This window comes from Buteo buteo, chromosome 12 (assembly GCF_964188355.1).
Source record: "Buteo buteo chromosome 12, bButBut1.hap1.1, whole genome shotgun sequence".
Lineage (NCBI taxonomy): Eukaryota > Metazoa > Chordata > Aves > Accipitriformes > Accipitridae > Buteo > Buteo buteo.
This window is the reverse complement of record NC_134182.1, coordinates 24759487-24775192: the sequence shown is the minus strand read 5'-3', so window position 1 is coordinate 24775192 and position 15706 is coordinate 24759487. Positions and strand designations below refer to the sequence as shown.

The window sequence follows — 15706 nt, the reverse complement described above, 5'->3', positions numbered from 1 at the left end:
TTTCTACTTTTATTAATGCTAACTGTTACCAGGCCTGCAACTGCCAAGTGCTATGCAGCAATTACAGCAAGCTACTTAATATAGTGGCCAGTGGGAGAGGAGGACACTCTTTCTCTCTTAGTGGCATAGTCAAATGCAGCAGCTGTTTTTGAGATAAAAACATGTACACAGCTGGCTTCTGGGTAGTTGCTTTTGTTCTCTAAAACACTCACTTGCTGTAACTATACCTAAGCAAAGCATGGATTTCGCATTCTTGGCATTATATTTGAAGATCTCTTGTTGATTTTTGGAGTGTGAGTTTCTGTCGTGCACTCCAAGTTTTTATTGTATGAACATCAAACAATATATGTGTTGATCGTGTTTCTTAAACTCAGTTTCTGAATGCCTTTGGAATCTGTCCCTCTTTTCTTTGTGATAAACTCAAGACATAAGCAAAACTCTTTTGAGAAAGAAAATACCTTGGAAAGTATATATTGACGTAGTCCAAAGCATATTGGCTGCTACCCCTTTGGGAATAAGGCTCCTTTCAGATGTGTTGCTGTTTGTGCACCTTAAAACTGCTGCTTATGAGTGCAAAAGTAAGCCACTCTGTTTAAATGAGTGTCAGAAAACATAAAATTAATTGGATACCCTGTACAGAACACTGTGGGTTTTTTTTACTTTTATCAAGTTTACGTTGCATCAGTAATTTGAAATTACTGGTGAACCTATAGTACTTATTTTAGGAAGAATGAGGACTGTGCCATTCTGTGATAATTTTTTATATGATTATTTGGTTTACTGTAGGGACATTACCAAGCACATATACTTACTTTAATGTTTCTTTCCTTGAGTTCAGGTTAGGTTGTAGTGTTTCATACCTGCTTTGCATGACCATACATGACCCATTGCACATGTGTTACCTGTCACATGTGACAAAATGCCAATACTCTGAAGCTCATACTTGCAATTTTATAAACTTTTAAGAAGGCATTGTGGACTCCTCTGCTTATTTGTCATGTTTCTGCAGTTAATGTCTTACTTATTGTAACTAAAAGAGAGCTTTCATAAGCTAACTCAAAGCTGAAATGCGACTTGTGTGTGTCACATGGAGGAATGTGCTATCTTTTAAAATTAATTTATCTTGCTTCTTGGAATTGCTTTGCAGCTATGCTGCAGAGATAGTGTCAAACATGCTTTCTATCTCCAAGAGGAAACAAGCAAACAGCTGGGAGTGATTCCCTGAACAGTCATTGATCATGCGATGTTCAGAAAGTCATGAGTAGAGATGCTAATATAGCTCTCACTTCCAGGGTTACTCTACATATGTAGGACAATTGTGTTCTTTACAACAGCAATCGGAAAAATGGAGCTTCTGCAGTTGTTGTGTGCTTATTTTTAACCAGTTAATATTAACCCAGAATATCAGAACAAGTCCAATAGCAAACAAATACAGCAAAAATGTGAATTTGTGATGTGGGTTACCAGCTTTTGTCTCTGACATTTTACACAGAAAATCCTCTTTTTCCCCCAGCTCTATATTCTCCTGAAGCAAGCTGAATAACAAACATCCTATGCTAATATCTTAGAACACTCTCTCTCTCTCTCTCTCTTTCTCCCCCCAAGTGATAACATCTTGGTTGGAGAGATTGAATATTGATTAATTAGTTCTCTTGAGGACTCTTCTTTAAAGGATGAATGTTGATATTTTGAACATTTCTTGAATCAGTTCTGGTGTTTTTTATAAACACAATTGTCAATTTAAAAAACTGAGGTTCAGTAACATAAAATATACCACACTGAAAAATCCACATGCTGTGATTTTACCAGGAGTGAAAACTTACTTTTACTCTAGAGAGTACAGAGACTTCTAGCAGTTCAAATAATAGAAAAAGCAGAGTGCTTTACTGGCATTTTTAGGTCATGTTTCAATATATACTGAAATATTCTCTTTTATTCCAGAGCTGTTCCAGTTTGAATTATTTTCATATTTCTTCTAGCAAATTCTGTTACAGAGTTTTGAACTCTCATTAGAACTATGATTTATTTTCTCCTTTCAGTTGTGTAAAGCCACTGAAGCTGTGTGGCTGTATTGGGACCTAACTGGGTGGCAGATATACAGAGGTATAATTAACATAATACAGACCAAATGTACATCTACTGTAAGACTTATATTTACACTTAATCTAATATGTATTCATAGCAAGAGTGAGGGGTTGACTTCTCCCTCTCTCACCTTCAGAGTTTAAAGTCATAAAATTCACTATGGAGGAAAAACAACAGTGAATATGGAGCTCAGTAACATAAATGAAGGAGAATCCGCTCTCATTTTTGCACGTAAAATATTTTTTTTTTTAAAAAAGGAGGCTGCTATTACAAGTGCTGTTATGTGTGGCTGTAGCAGCTTTCCAAGTGAGTCATCATCTGTGTTTGGAACCAGACTTTCAGTTTTACTGCACAGACACCTGCAACTTGAACGAATGGATTTACTACGTTAGCTGGCAGAAACAGTAGGTTTTTATAGTCTAAGCATCATCCACTTGAGAAAAAGAACTAACACCCCAAAACAGTGAGTGGCAAACCTAGGAACCACTTCATGGCCACACTTGGCAAAGCCTTTCCCAAGGCAGCGTGGCTGCGCTGTCGAAGGGAGGAATGAACAGATTGGTTTCACCTCTTGTTCTGCAAAAGGGGCAACCTCTGGCTCTCCATTGTCCCCAGTAATAAATGCTGCAAAGTGCATGACAAATAATAATAAATGAGGCAAAGTGCATCACAAGGAGGTGGAATACCTCAAATGACTCTGGATCCCTTGTGTCAGGTCCAATATCAAATGCTACCTGGACCTGAAAAGGATCTTTCCCCTACACATAGAAATTACATAGCTCGATACCATTGGAAGTATCATTAGATGCTTACCTGCATTTTCCAACACCTTTTACTTTAAACAAATCTGTATTTCAACATCTGTTTTACCTGTGAAAAGAACCTAAAATAAAGGTAAACCAAGTGTTACCACTACAGAAGGAATTAAGTACTTTTGTACAGATCCTGAAATAGAGGAGAATCTGCTTAAAAGTTTCTCATGACAGCTATTTTAAAGGATGATCTCTCTTTAGTTAAAAAATAATATAAAACCTGTTTTCAAAAAAGAAACCTATTTGGATTTTGGCAAACCATTTTTTTCATTTACACTGATTTTTGTGTGAAGGATTTTCTTCACTCTATGAAAAATCAAAATGGAACAAAAGATTGACATAAGTGAAGATGTCAGTCTTTTAATATGAAGATGTCATATGCTCCCCCCCCCCCCCGAGCCACTTTCTGAACAGTTTTAATGAGATTGGAACTATTCTCTTCATCTCAGTGGAGTTTTAGTAATTTCATGTTAATTTTGTTCATTTTTTCCTTGTAAGAAAGGGGAGGATTGAAGATCTGCACAATTTATTGTGATTGATATCTCATTTTGGCTGTCAGTTGGCTGTGGGCTTTTGTTCCCAGTGCAGGTCAGCTGTGAGAAGGCAGAAGGACCATGGGTATGCCTGTGTCCCAGGTACCAGTGAGGCAGACCTCAGCCAGTATTTCCAAGCCCACAGGCACTTGGGTGTCTCCTGAGGTGACTGTAATGAAATCTGGTCCCGTATATTCAGTACATGGAATCCTTTAAAAGCAACCATAGTAGCTAGTTAATTTTTTTTGTTCACTGGTCCTAATTTTATTCCTTGCTGATGGCCACAGTGTCAATACATGTGCTCCTGCAACGTACTATGCAAATGTGAAATTACACAGTTAAGTAGTCAAAAGTCAGGGTGTGCAAGCAGAGCTATACCTTCGCTCAAATACCATTACCCCCGAGTTTTAGTCATTTCTTCATGGTTCTTAATCATACTTGGCTCTGATTGATTAGACCGTTAAGGGCACATTCTCCTTTGCATGGAAGTCTCATTGAGCTTTCTGTTTCATGCTGATTAATCTCATTCAATTTATACCTATTTCATTTTGGGACACATACCACTCTCTGGGAGTTGAGAGTCCATCTGTGCCTATAGGGATTGATTGTTTGGGAGCCCTTAGTCTATAATAATTCATAGCCTCAGATCAGTTCTGTACAAGAGTGCTTTTCACAGTTGCCTCTGACTTGCTGGTATGAATTCACAGTCACATGAGTTATTAAAAATCTCCTTGCAAAATATGGCTTTTAGCTGCTGGATAGAAACAAATGTTCATATCTCGATTTCTGGGGTATTCCTCCTGAAAGGTTTGAGAGATTGCAGGAACACTTTCTCTCAACTGTAAATGCAATCCTTTTGTAAGTACAATGCTTTTATTATCCTGGGCTAGGAACAAATTAATGAGAAAGCTAGAATTTTTTTCAATTCTTAGTTATTACCACCTTACACACTGTAACTATGTTGATTTTGCTTTCCTTTTCAGAGGCTGAAATAATACCAAGACCACTCTTCATTTCTTAATAGTACTTGAATGGATAGATACTTCAGACTTTAACTGTGCTGTTATTGTCATGTTTCGCAGACTATTTTTATTCAAAGTAAAACATTACTTATGTAAGCAGAATTTTCCCACACTATCACAGGTTTAGAGGGTGACTTTATGAATTTAGAGGGACCATTTTAGGCTACTAGACCAGATGAACCCATGGTCTGACACAGTCTGGTCATTTTGATGTCCTTATGTAAACAACTAAAATGACTGGGGCCACCTTTAACCTTAAAATACAGACTGTTTTCATATTCCAGACCAAAAAGTGGCATATCTGTGGTATCAAACTGCATTGATTTATTTGGTTACATGTTCCACTCTGTGTTGTCAACATACCCTGTATTAGGGAAAATACAGTGTGTACTAGTCCACGTATTCTGTACACTGCCCATTTTACACCAGGTGCCACAATCTTTCATTTTTACCTTCTTGGGTTGCAATAGAGATATTCCATATAAGCTTGTTTTTGAAAAAAATTAAGCCATATGTCATATGCTGATAAGACTTTCCCACATGGTTATAAATGCAAGTGCTATTCTGCTTCCCTGTCACAGAATTTAATTAACTTACACATCTGTGTCCATAGCACCAGTTTGGCCACTCAGTTTGTTAGTCACTTGTTCAAAACCCACTCAGAAGCTTGCAACCCAGTGTAGCCTTGCTGTAAGCCAGTATCTCTAGCATGCAGAGAGTCCAGGTTGTTTGAAGAGAAACGCTCTTTTTTTTCATCAAAAAAGGCTGTTGTTGAGGTGAAAACTCAAGGTTATACACACTGTGCATGAATTTTACAGAAAAAAGTTCTCAGATGAACATCATGTGGTCTGCATATGCTTACGAAGAGGTACGTTAATGGAAAATATATTGGTAATGCAAGCAAAGCACCTGCAAACAAAATTAACTCATAATGTGAAACATTAGGGAAATGTTAGCAATGATGAGAAATTAGAGGGAACGGGATGGCTGTTGCTCCTTCAGAGTCCCACTCGGGGGCTGCAGGTGGGTGTGAAGGCATCTGCTCTGCTCCTGGAAGTCATGGGACTGAGTGGTCAAAGGAGAACCTCGTCCTTTCTTCCTCAGCAGAAGTAATTATTCTGTGGTCTTTTCATATAATGAATCAGATCTCTGAATCACTGACCTGAACAGTGTGAAGTATCACTGGACTGGCAAAAATTTATTTGATTAACTTTCCTTTTGCTTTTCGCTTGAACTGCTCTCCTTTTTTGTCTCTAGAAGGCTGTATTGGGTGGCTGTTCACCCTGCAAATTTTGGCCAGTATTGAGTTTTCTAATAAAATCTCACTGAAGCTAATGTGTAAAAAGAGAAGGAGAAAGGGATGGAGGCCGCAACAAAAGGCTGAGGAGCATCAGTGAAAATACATGGTGGGAAGTAAACTTTTCAGTGCATTTCTTGCCCCCCACCCACCACTTCTGGGAGGCAAGGTCCACCTCACTCCCAGCCTGCAGTGAGTTCCTGCACTCTGCTTCCATTGGCATAAAACCAATTACTTCTGGCTGTTTATATCTCTGCGCAGCGGGTGAAAGGCATATCAGACCCTGAGTGTTTTAAATTCAGAACAGAATATTTTACATGGCTGCACTGTGAGATTTTCATTCATCCATATAATAGCTATATACTTTGTCCATATAAAGGTGGTTTATGATTTTTGTCACTTGACCCTATTGCCACTGGGCTATGCAATTCTTAAAATGTATTCCTTCCACAATTCCACAAAGCAACAATTATCCAAAAAGGAAAAAAAAAAGTTATTTCTGTTTGAGCATAAAGAGGAAGAGAAGAAACCTGACAGAACTGAATATTTTAACTTCTGAGAAGTCTGAGATTTACAAGGGGTGTTCTGGTCTTAAGGTCTTGAGCATAAAAATATTATTTTCACAGAATACCCTGCCTTTCCTTTTTTCTCCCAGCTATGTATTTTTACCTATTTTTTTACTGAAATCTTAATTATGAAACTCATTCTACCTAATAATAGTTTTAGCAAGTAGGTCATGAGCTCAGTCCTTTAGCAAATCTTACTGCTTACTACCATATTCTAGGCAATTGTGTAGATATTTTAGTATATTCAACTGGAGATAAATTATCCGGGAGAAGATTCATGGTTGTTTTGGGGTGTGCACTGGAGCCAAAGCAGTATTGCTATGGAAAATCATCGAAACAGTGATGCCTCAAACTAGTAAGTCTCCATAGCAACTTAAAAAATAATGACAGCTGTACCAAGAAATTTGCTAATAGAAGCCCTTAACACATTTGTCTAGACTAAGTCATACTTCATACTCATTATAACCAGTAGAATGTTTGTAAGAAAAAGAAGTGTAGAGGAATAAATATGGAATATCTACTTTTTCTAGCATTTCACACTGACTTCAGTTAAGTTATCTGACCTTGTCTATGGCCAATATAATAATCATAACAGTTACATGTAAAAATGTTTAATAACATAGCTTAATTACAACTTACTTTATTCTAATATGTACAGCGTTTTATTTGTTACGTGCTATATACCTAGTGGAAATTTCTCATTTGTAAGGATAAAGCTAGGTCTTCTGAAAACAAATAGGAAGATTCCCATGCTCATAATGTTAGAATTATTGGCTGCAACAGTGACTGACTGAATGAAAAATGCAGCAGTAGGAGAGACGCTCTGTTTTAAAATGGCCTCGCTCAAGTCCAAATTACTGACCACTGATAAAAAAGAGAAGGATTCTGTAAGTTCAAAGTCACATAGATAAAGCACAAGAGAGATTGCTAGCTTTGGTCTGCTAGAGACACACTAGATAATAAGGCAAATGGCTGTGCAACTATTGAGCTACAGTATGTAGCAAGAACAAATATTTTTATGGGTTGACATCAGTTTGAAAGATGTGACATAGGCTGCTGATTTTAAGGTGCCCTTTGAATTTCTAAAATTATACATAACAATTTCCTATATAAACAAAAATTGTATCTAATGGGGCAGAATTCTATACGGGATCTTATGAAGTGAAGAGTTAATTACAGAACTGAAAAAATAGATGAAACTGATTTTATCTTGATTACATTTTTGTTGTGAGTTCTGCCAAGAATACATGTTCGTGGGGGTTTGAAAAGGACAATTTAATAAAGCTGAAAATAATTTTGAGACAATCAACTGGAGAAAATGTAAACAGAAAAATGAGAAAGATAATTGTCCATTGTTGAATAACATTTTACTAGATGCCCAAATAGCATATTTCAGAATGATGTTGTCGCAGTGACTTAAGGAAAGAACAGTGTGGGTCAAAGTAAAATGAAAAGCATCTATAAATCATAGTGAAATGTGAAAAAAAAAAAGCTGGAACAGTCATAATAACAACTGTCTTGGATTTTAGAAAGTAGCTAGTGGAAGCCAAATGTTAAAGACAAAATCCGTGGTTAGCAGATTAAAGAATGAAAAGGTAGACAAAGGAGTTCAGTTGTACTGGGAATCCTGATAATATTATTGTTCTGTGACTGTATGATGATAGCAGAACTGACAAGAATTCATGAAAAGCAGAACCTCAGTCACTTGGTGTCTGCATTTGGGGAAAGCCAGATGGTAGAGTCATATGACATGACAACGTAGTCCTTCTAATTTTAACCAGTTACACAGCAGTTTATTAAAGTTAGACATTTTAAAATCTGCATGTCTAATTAACTTGCATCTGATAGTTTTAAAAGAACTAGCAAAAGACCCTGAGGGGCATTTAATATTGATGATTACAGTCTTGAAACAGGGGATTTTTCAAGTTGGGAAAAATATAATGTGCCAATATTTAAAAATTATAACAGGACTAACTCAGGAGATTAAGGGCCTATCAAATTGAGATTGCTCAAACACAATTAATGTCCATCAACATTAGCTTCACAAAAATAAATTTTGTCAGACTAATTTGATACCATCCTTTGATGAGATTACAAGTTCTTTTCAATCAAGATAATATTGCTGATGTGATAAATTTTTTGAAAGGACATGCATTCACACCAGAAGACATTTTGTTAAGAAAATAAAGCCACAGAAAATCCACCTAACATCTATGAATTTAATTAAAAATTAATAGGTCTTATAAATGTAAATAAGGAACCATCATGCCGAGGTTTTGTTCTTTGTGAGGTTTTCCCCCTGCTACATTATCTTTATTAATGAGACAATAAACCATGACAATTTGTTGATGAAGTTTTCTTACACCACTAAAACTGGTGGAGAACTAAATGATAAATAAGGCTGGTGAGTGACAGAGAGCAATCTGAATTTCTTTACAAAATGCAACAAGGTGATTTTTGGAAGCCCGTGCAGTGAGGAACAGTGTGAGCCACGTTTGTAGGATGGAAGAGGCTCCATCCTGGGAAATAGGGACTGAAAAGGATTTGATGTTATGATGGATAATCAGATACACATGGAGCTCCCGCAGTGCACCATGGCCAAAGTGCTAAAATGATCATTGGACTGTAATCAGGAGAATATGAATAAAAGCAGGGAACTTGCATTACTCAGGCAAAGATTTACTGTGAGGGAAAAGGGAAGGTGCTACAGAGGCCGTAGCTCCTCAGCAAGGTCTGGCTTGGGGCTTTGTGCATCTGATAGAGGAGAAAGTGGGGCACTGCACAGCTCCCCCCACGGGCCTGTGCTAGGGTCCAGCAGCCTGGCACCACCGTGTTTCATCACTGCCTGTGGTACCCTATGCTAAAGGATTTTGGTCTTTTTTATTTTGTTTTTCTATATATTATTATTTATTTTGTTTTCTTTAAAAAAAGGGGGGCTGACAGGAACTCTGGATGAGCTTAAAGGACTGGAAAATATGCTGAAAATGAAGGACTACAGTTCAAACTGTTTGACTTACTAAAGAACAGAAAAATGATACAAAGGCATCTTTAATTTCTCTGGCAAAGATTAGAAAAATCCATTGCCTGGAATTAGAGACATTTAGGCTTGAAGTAACTTACCACAGAGAAGGGAACTGACCACTGGAAAAAACTTACCGAAGGCTACAGTGGACTTTCTCTGAACAGAAAATTTGAAACCATTATCAGTTTCCAATCTGGCTTAGCTGCACTATTGGTATTGATACAGAAATTAATTTAGGGGAGTCCTGTAGATGCGTGATGAAAGCAGTCACATAAGATAATCAACAGATCTCTTCTAATATTAATATCTTTCAGTCAAAAATGTGAAATGGGCATGTTATTCTGTTGAGATGATCTGCAACAAGGACTTAACTGCATTCTTAAAAAATGTGCTTTGCAAATAATTTTAATTTATAAGCTAAATATCAGGCATATGAGCTATGAAATGTTCTAATTCTTCACTACATAATAAAAGATTGATTTTTCTGATTGACATAAAGAACAGAAACTCACCTAGGTTACAAAAGCTGGTTTTCTGTCTCCAAAGCAGCATGTTCAGAAATCCCCATTTCTGTCCGTGTAGGAAGGGGAGAGAGTAATGCACTACAGCTCTAGAGATTAACTCTGGAAGTCGGGAGGGTCTGTCCCGCTGTGGGAATACAAAGGATAGCCCCAGCCTGCCTGTGGGCCACCCTTGTCCCCCTTGCGTGGGGTCATGCAGGAGATGTGTTAGGGCTGGGCTTGGGGACAAGGGGGAGGAGGTAACGGAGGGGCTGGAGTAAGGGCATAGATAGAGCCTCCTGCTACGATTTTAGAAAATATTCTCCTTTACGCTTTCAGATGCCTTTATTTGCTCAAGGTTTTTTTATTTTTGGTCAATTCTACTTAAAAGTACATACTAACTCAAGCCATTTTGTTTCTCCTTTCTCGTTGCACTTGCTGACACCTCTTTCACCTTGTTATACCTGCTGGCATAATGTTGCTTGCTATTGAGTCATAGCTCTTACAGCTGATTCAGCCGTCCACTCCTCTGCCACCCTCCCCTTCCTGCTTGGAGGGATTCAGAGCTCGGCCTTCGCAGTCAGCCTCCACCAAGAAGTTAACAAAGAAAGAAGAAAACCTTCTAAAACACACCGACACACCCTGCTGCTCTTATGGCCGGTCATTTGGTCTGTTATAAGCATGCTATCTGCACTATGAGTGAAATGACAGAAACTGTGCCTTCTTGTACGTTGTTTGTTGACAAAAATCCCAGGATGACTGGTACAGTTTGTTAACTCCAGCTCTGCTAAAAGAAAAAAAACAGCTGAGGTGAGTGGGGAACAGCATGGAGTGGATTTCAGTGGGTGGGCTGGGGAGTGGTGCCGTGGCCCTTGGGAAGGGGCACCACTCCAGCTTGCCCCTAGAAAGACCAAACATCCCAAAAGACGAGCATCCTGCAGAGGTGAACAGAGAAGGGCAGGTTTCCTAGGGCTTCTTCAGCCATCCAGTAGCACCCACGACAACCTGAAAAGCCAGGTCCCTTCAGAGGTTGCCTCAGAAAACATCTCATATCTTTGCTTGATTCTCTAGTTTTTAATTTTTTTCCCTTGAGATTAGTCACCACTGGCCCTCTGAAATATCTGTGGAGTTCTCTTGGTTTACACTCTGCCGCAGAGACATTTAAGTAAAGGTGCAGCCTCAGCATTACTTTGCTTGTACCTATGCTTGAGTGTGTGTATGTACTATCTACATCTGGAATGAGGGCCTGTATTAAAAATAAAATAATTATAAAAATAAAATGAAATGGCCTCACATGGAAAGCATTTGGAAAGGAAAATACCAGAGTAAAAATGGAAAAATAAGTACGTGTCAGGCCAGCTGCAGGTTAGGAGCAGCTCCCCGAGAAGCCAGTGGGATTTGCTGGTGCCCTGCATGGGAAGGCAGAGACAAAGCAAGTACAGCTGGCCCGCAGCACTCGGGTGACCAAGGTTTTAGTTATGCCTGCAGGAAGTCTTTTAGCTTTAACCTGGCTGGCTTCAGGAGTATTTCTCAGAAACTAAAGACGTCAACTCTAGCAAGACTGTGCCCACAGATAGTAATGACCAAAAGGGAGATCCCTGGGGCAGGTGGCAGGAAGCTTCTGAAGGTGCAGGTGCCACCAGGTATCTGGGGCATGGGGGACCATCCCTGCCTTCCTTGATAAGAAAGGAAAGTTCCCCTAACAGTCAAATTTGTGTATTAAACCTTTCTCACTTTATTCCTGCACAAGGGTAAAGGGACCCTACACTGCAAACAAACCCATCGTACATGGAGTTATTTGTCAGCCTCTAAGTTAAGAAAGGATTTTAATACCTCCCTTCAATGGATCACTCACATGATTAAAGTTAGACATGATTTTAGGAACCTCAGAAAATCAGCCACCTGATAAAGTCTTGGCTTCAGGTTAAAATAAATTACATTTAAAAAGCATGTTTCATGACAACCAACATAAAGAAGAGATATTGTAGCAACAAAGCTTTGTCTTAAAAATTATTAAATTGTTTGGTCTTTCAATAATTGAAGAGGCTTCATTACCATGCAAACAAAACACAGGTTGGCTATTCACCTTTTGGAAGGCGGCATTTGCATTGCTATAATAGAAGAGAAGAACCTTAGAAAACAAATGAAGGAGCATAAAAATGCAAATTACTGCAGCTAATTGGCTGTGCCTTCTTACACCTCCTGAATTATTAATTTATGACCAAGTAAATCTGCCCCTTTTAAATAATATAATAAAGAACAACATTGTGTTCTACGCTGTTGAGTGGATAGTGTTTGTTCCCTTAATTTTATGGTGAGTTGCTCTTGTTGTTTGCACTAGCAAGACGCTTGCAGTGTTCTGTAAAACTCTGCAGGTCCAGCACTCTTCTCATGCAGACTGACAACATTGTATTTCCTATTTCTAATTCCTGACAGGAAAAAAAAAAAGACAAAAGATGATGACATTATTACAATAATGCTAATTACATCTTGTGCCATTGGCACTAAGGTTTAATCGGAAAGCAGGCACAGAATCCTGCAGACACCTATTTATCTGCCAATATGCGAGTAATTCCATCCATTTCAGTGTGGTAACTTACATTCATCAGTGGCTGCTGCTCAGGGGGCTGAAGAAATCAAAATAAAATAAAATATTTGATAACAGGGTTGATATATGTGCATTTTTTCCTGAATATTATTTCTTCTCTCACATAGAAAATTTGGGAAGATTCTGAGGAGCTGCTTATTTCATCTGGGATTTCCAGCCCTGTGATACCCTTTGGTGTACACGAGCACAACTTTGCAAGTGCTAGATACTCTATCTGGTAGGCCTGTACATTCACTGTATACACATATTCATGGGGAGGCCCTCACATTCACTGTGTACGCTCACTGACACTGTGCAGGGCATGAACAGTGTGTCCAATCATTTTTTAAAGGGCCAGACTTTCTGAACTTGCATTATATTGCCCAAATGCTCCACAGTTATCTGAAAAAACCTTGGGTTCACATGTTTAAGTAATTCTGTGGGACAAGGGCTTAGAAATTAATCTCAGCTTGCATGATTTGCTTTTTCTCTGATGGCTTCACATATTATCCCTATAGCATGCCTAAATTAACAATTTTTCATTGTTAATTCAAAAATTATGTTCCAGCAGTGGGTCCTTTTTCATAGGTGATGCCTGCGTGACCGAGATTGGAAGAATTTGGCCTGTGGGATGGATCATTGCTTTAGAGGACACAGACAGCAATGAGAGGCAGTAGGTGGGTATGCTTCTCCTTTTCTCCTCCTATAAGGCAGAATGTTTATTTTACAAAAATTGGCCTTTTGAGGTGAAATTTATCATGCTCCATTTTAGCCCCCAAATGATTTCTTTTCAAAATGTAGCCAAAACAGGGTAAAAGTTTTGTTGCATTGATTACATGTTGCTTAGTGCACGGTACTCCAAAACACAAAGAAATCCATGTCCCAAGGAACTCGTTTGCTTGTCCCAGGGGTGCCTAAACCAGCCGCTGCAGGGAGGCAGCTCATGGAAGAAGCTTTGCTCAAGTTTAAGTGATCTGGCCAGATCAAGGCTTCAGTTATGAAGACATGAGGGAACAGTAGCAAGTCCAAGGATTTTCTAGTGTTAGAGGTAGGTAAATGGAAGCTGAAGAATATAAAATCTGGTTTACTTTTATTTTGTTTATCTTTTAGGAGTTTTATAATTTGACTGCACACAAGTTTTGCCTAGCTTTCTTTTTGTAGCATCCAAATCTCTCACTGATATCAATGCATTTCCCAGGTGGGAACGGAACATTACCTCCAGTTTATAGAGGTGAATTTGAGAGATGCAGGGTAGGTAAAATAGCTGCCCAAGGTGGCCTATGAAAACTTGGGCTGGAGTTTGGACTGCCATCCCAGTTGCTGCACAAGGCAGTAAGCCGTCTTTTTTGCAGTCTGGATTTTCAGAGTATTTTCTAAACAAAAGGAAAGAATACAAGCCTCCCTCCAGGATGACAAAGAGGCACTGGCTTCTTGCGCACCAGAAACTTGGTGACCATAGCATGCCGTTTTTTGTGGAGCAGATTTCCCTATATATGTAGCACTGAGAAGCTCTCTGTAAAGGACCTGTGCAGTATTATAGTTCAGGATCAAGCTCAAACCTACTACCATTTGAAAGGGTCATATTAAGCATGAGGTGTATAGTATGCATTACTTAAAATATTAATGAAGCATGTAATAGCTGTTAAACTAAAGCCAGCAGGAGCAGTGGAGAAGATATCCTGATACATTACCCAGAAGAGCAAGGAGGAAAACACCCCAGGGATAAGTATTTCAGTAAGGGCCTATAGGTGGTAATTAAAGGCATTTAGGCACAAAAGGATTTGGTCCAGATAGATGTATGGGGAACATGGCATTTACCTAAAACTCAACCATAGCATCTCCTTCAGCCAGACCTGAACACCTGGAATCTGCTTCTCCTTAACTAGGAAGGAGAGGAGTAGCAGATGTGTTTATGCTTTAGGAGTTACTGAAGAAACAGAAAAAAGACCGGGAAGAGATAATAAGTGTCCATAGATCCACAGAGAGAATGCAGTACAGGGACTAGTCATTTTCATTTGTCAACAGGCCAAAAACTAAAGGGCTTAGCCTGCAGCAAATTAGATTAAATACCAAGGAAAAATATGAATGAGTCACGAAGGGAATATTTTAGAACCAACAGCATTGAGACTATTTAAGGCTAGACTTCCTAAAGCACAGCTGGAGATGGTTTAAGGTCAGTTTAAGCCTCCCATCACAAAAAGGGCAGTGGAGCTCACTGGGAATGGGCTCCTCTCACGTTCCAGCCATGGGTGGCCTTTGAACCTCAGCAAGGGTTTTCTTCTGCTTTCTGGAAAGTGACAGCCTAGTACAGCAGCCCTCTCCCCTCCTTCATGTTCTAGCCCATTAGCTGTACACTTCTTAAACCGTTTTCTCATTAGCACCTGAGCATAAGCGGACCCCTGGAAACCTGCCGTTCTCCCGGCCTCGCCGGGGAGGAGATGGAGATGTTCGTTCACAAAGGCATGGCATTTTCTGCGAGACGTGTGAGTAGCCACAAACTGAGCTTCTTTAAGAGCGGGCTTTTGGAGGTGAAGCCAGACTAATACTTACCACCCCGCGAGGCAAGAAACGCCGCGTGCTGACCGAGAAGTGCTGCACCGACCGTCCCTCTGGGAAGAGCCGCACCGCTTCTTCGAGCCCTCGGCCTCTCACCTAGGGCGACCGCCAGGTCTCCACGCTGACGAAGCTCTCGTACCGGCTGGTCAGGTCCTCGCCAGTAGCAGCCCCCCCCCTTCACTGGGCCGAGCGTAGAGGCGGCCTGCCTTTCATCGTGGCAGGGGCCTCCTGGCGGGAAACAGGCGACGGGTGCCGGAGGGGTGCTCGGCCCGGCCCGGGGCCGGGGTGCCGCCGTCCCGCCGGGAGCCGGGCCGCCCTGCCGCCGGTCGCCGATGCCGGAGTGCCCTCTAGTGCTGACAGCCGGCTGCGGCTCCGGCCCGGCCGACGGGAGCGGGTCCCAAGATGGCAGCCTCCTGGGCGTGGCGGCAGCCAGGCCTGCCCCGGCGCAGCGGGAGGGAAGGCAAAGGGGCACCCGGGGCTCGGCATCTGCCGTGGCGTGCGGCTCACCGGGGACCAGCGCGGTGCAGAATGAGCCCGGGCTGCCCGCAGGCACTCCTGCCCTCCGCTTTTTCGCTCTAGGGTGTCCCGGTCTTGCCCTTCGCTTTCCGTAAAGCGGCTGAGGACAGAGGGTACAAAGCGATGGACAGCCCGCACTTGCGATGTTCGTGAGGAATAGATGCAGACCCTTTTAGTTTATGGATAGAACTTTATATAAACCCGTTAGAA

At 40.4% G+C, this 15706-nt stretch overlaps 1 long non-coding RNA gene across 1 annotated transcript; it reads right to left on the bottom strand.

Annotated features, from left to right (window-relative positions):
- Positions 1-10177: 10177 nt before the first annotated feature.
- Positions 10178-15383, bottom strand: LOC142037594 (uncharacterized). The gene is made up of 2 exons (XR_012652415.1): positions 14975-15383; positions 10178-10624 (listed from the first exon to the last, which is right to left on the bottom strand). It is a non-coding gene; the product is annotated as an uncharacterized LOC142037594 (long non-coding RNA).
- Between the last annotated feature and the right edge of the window lie 323 nt (positions 15384-15706).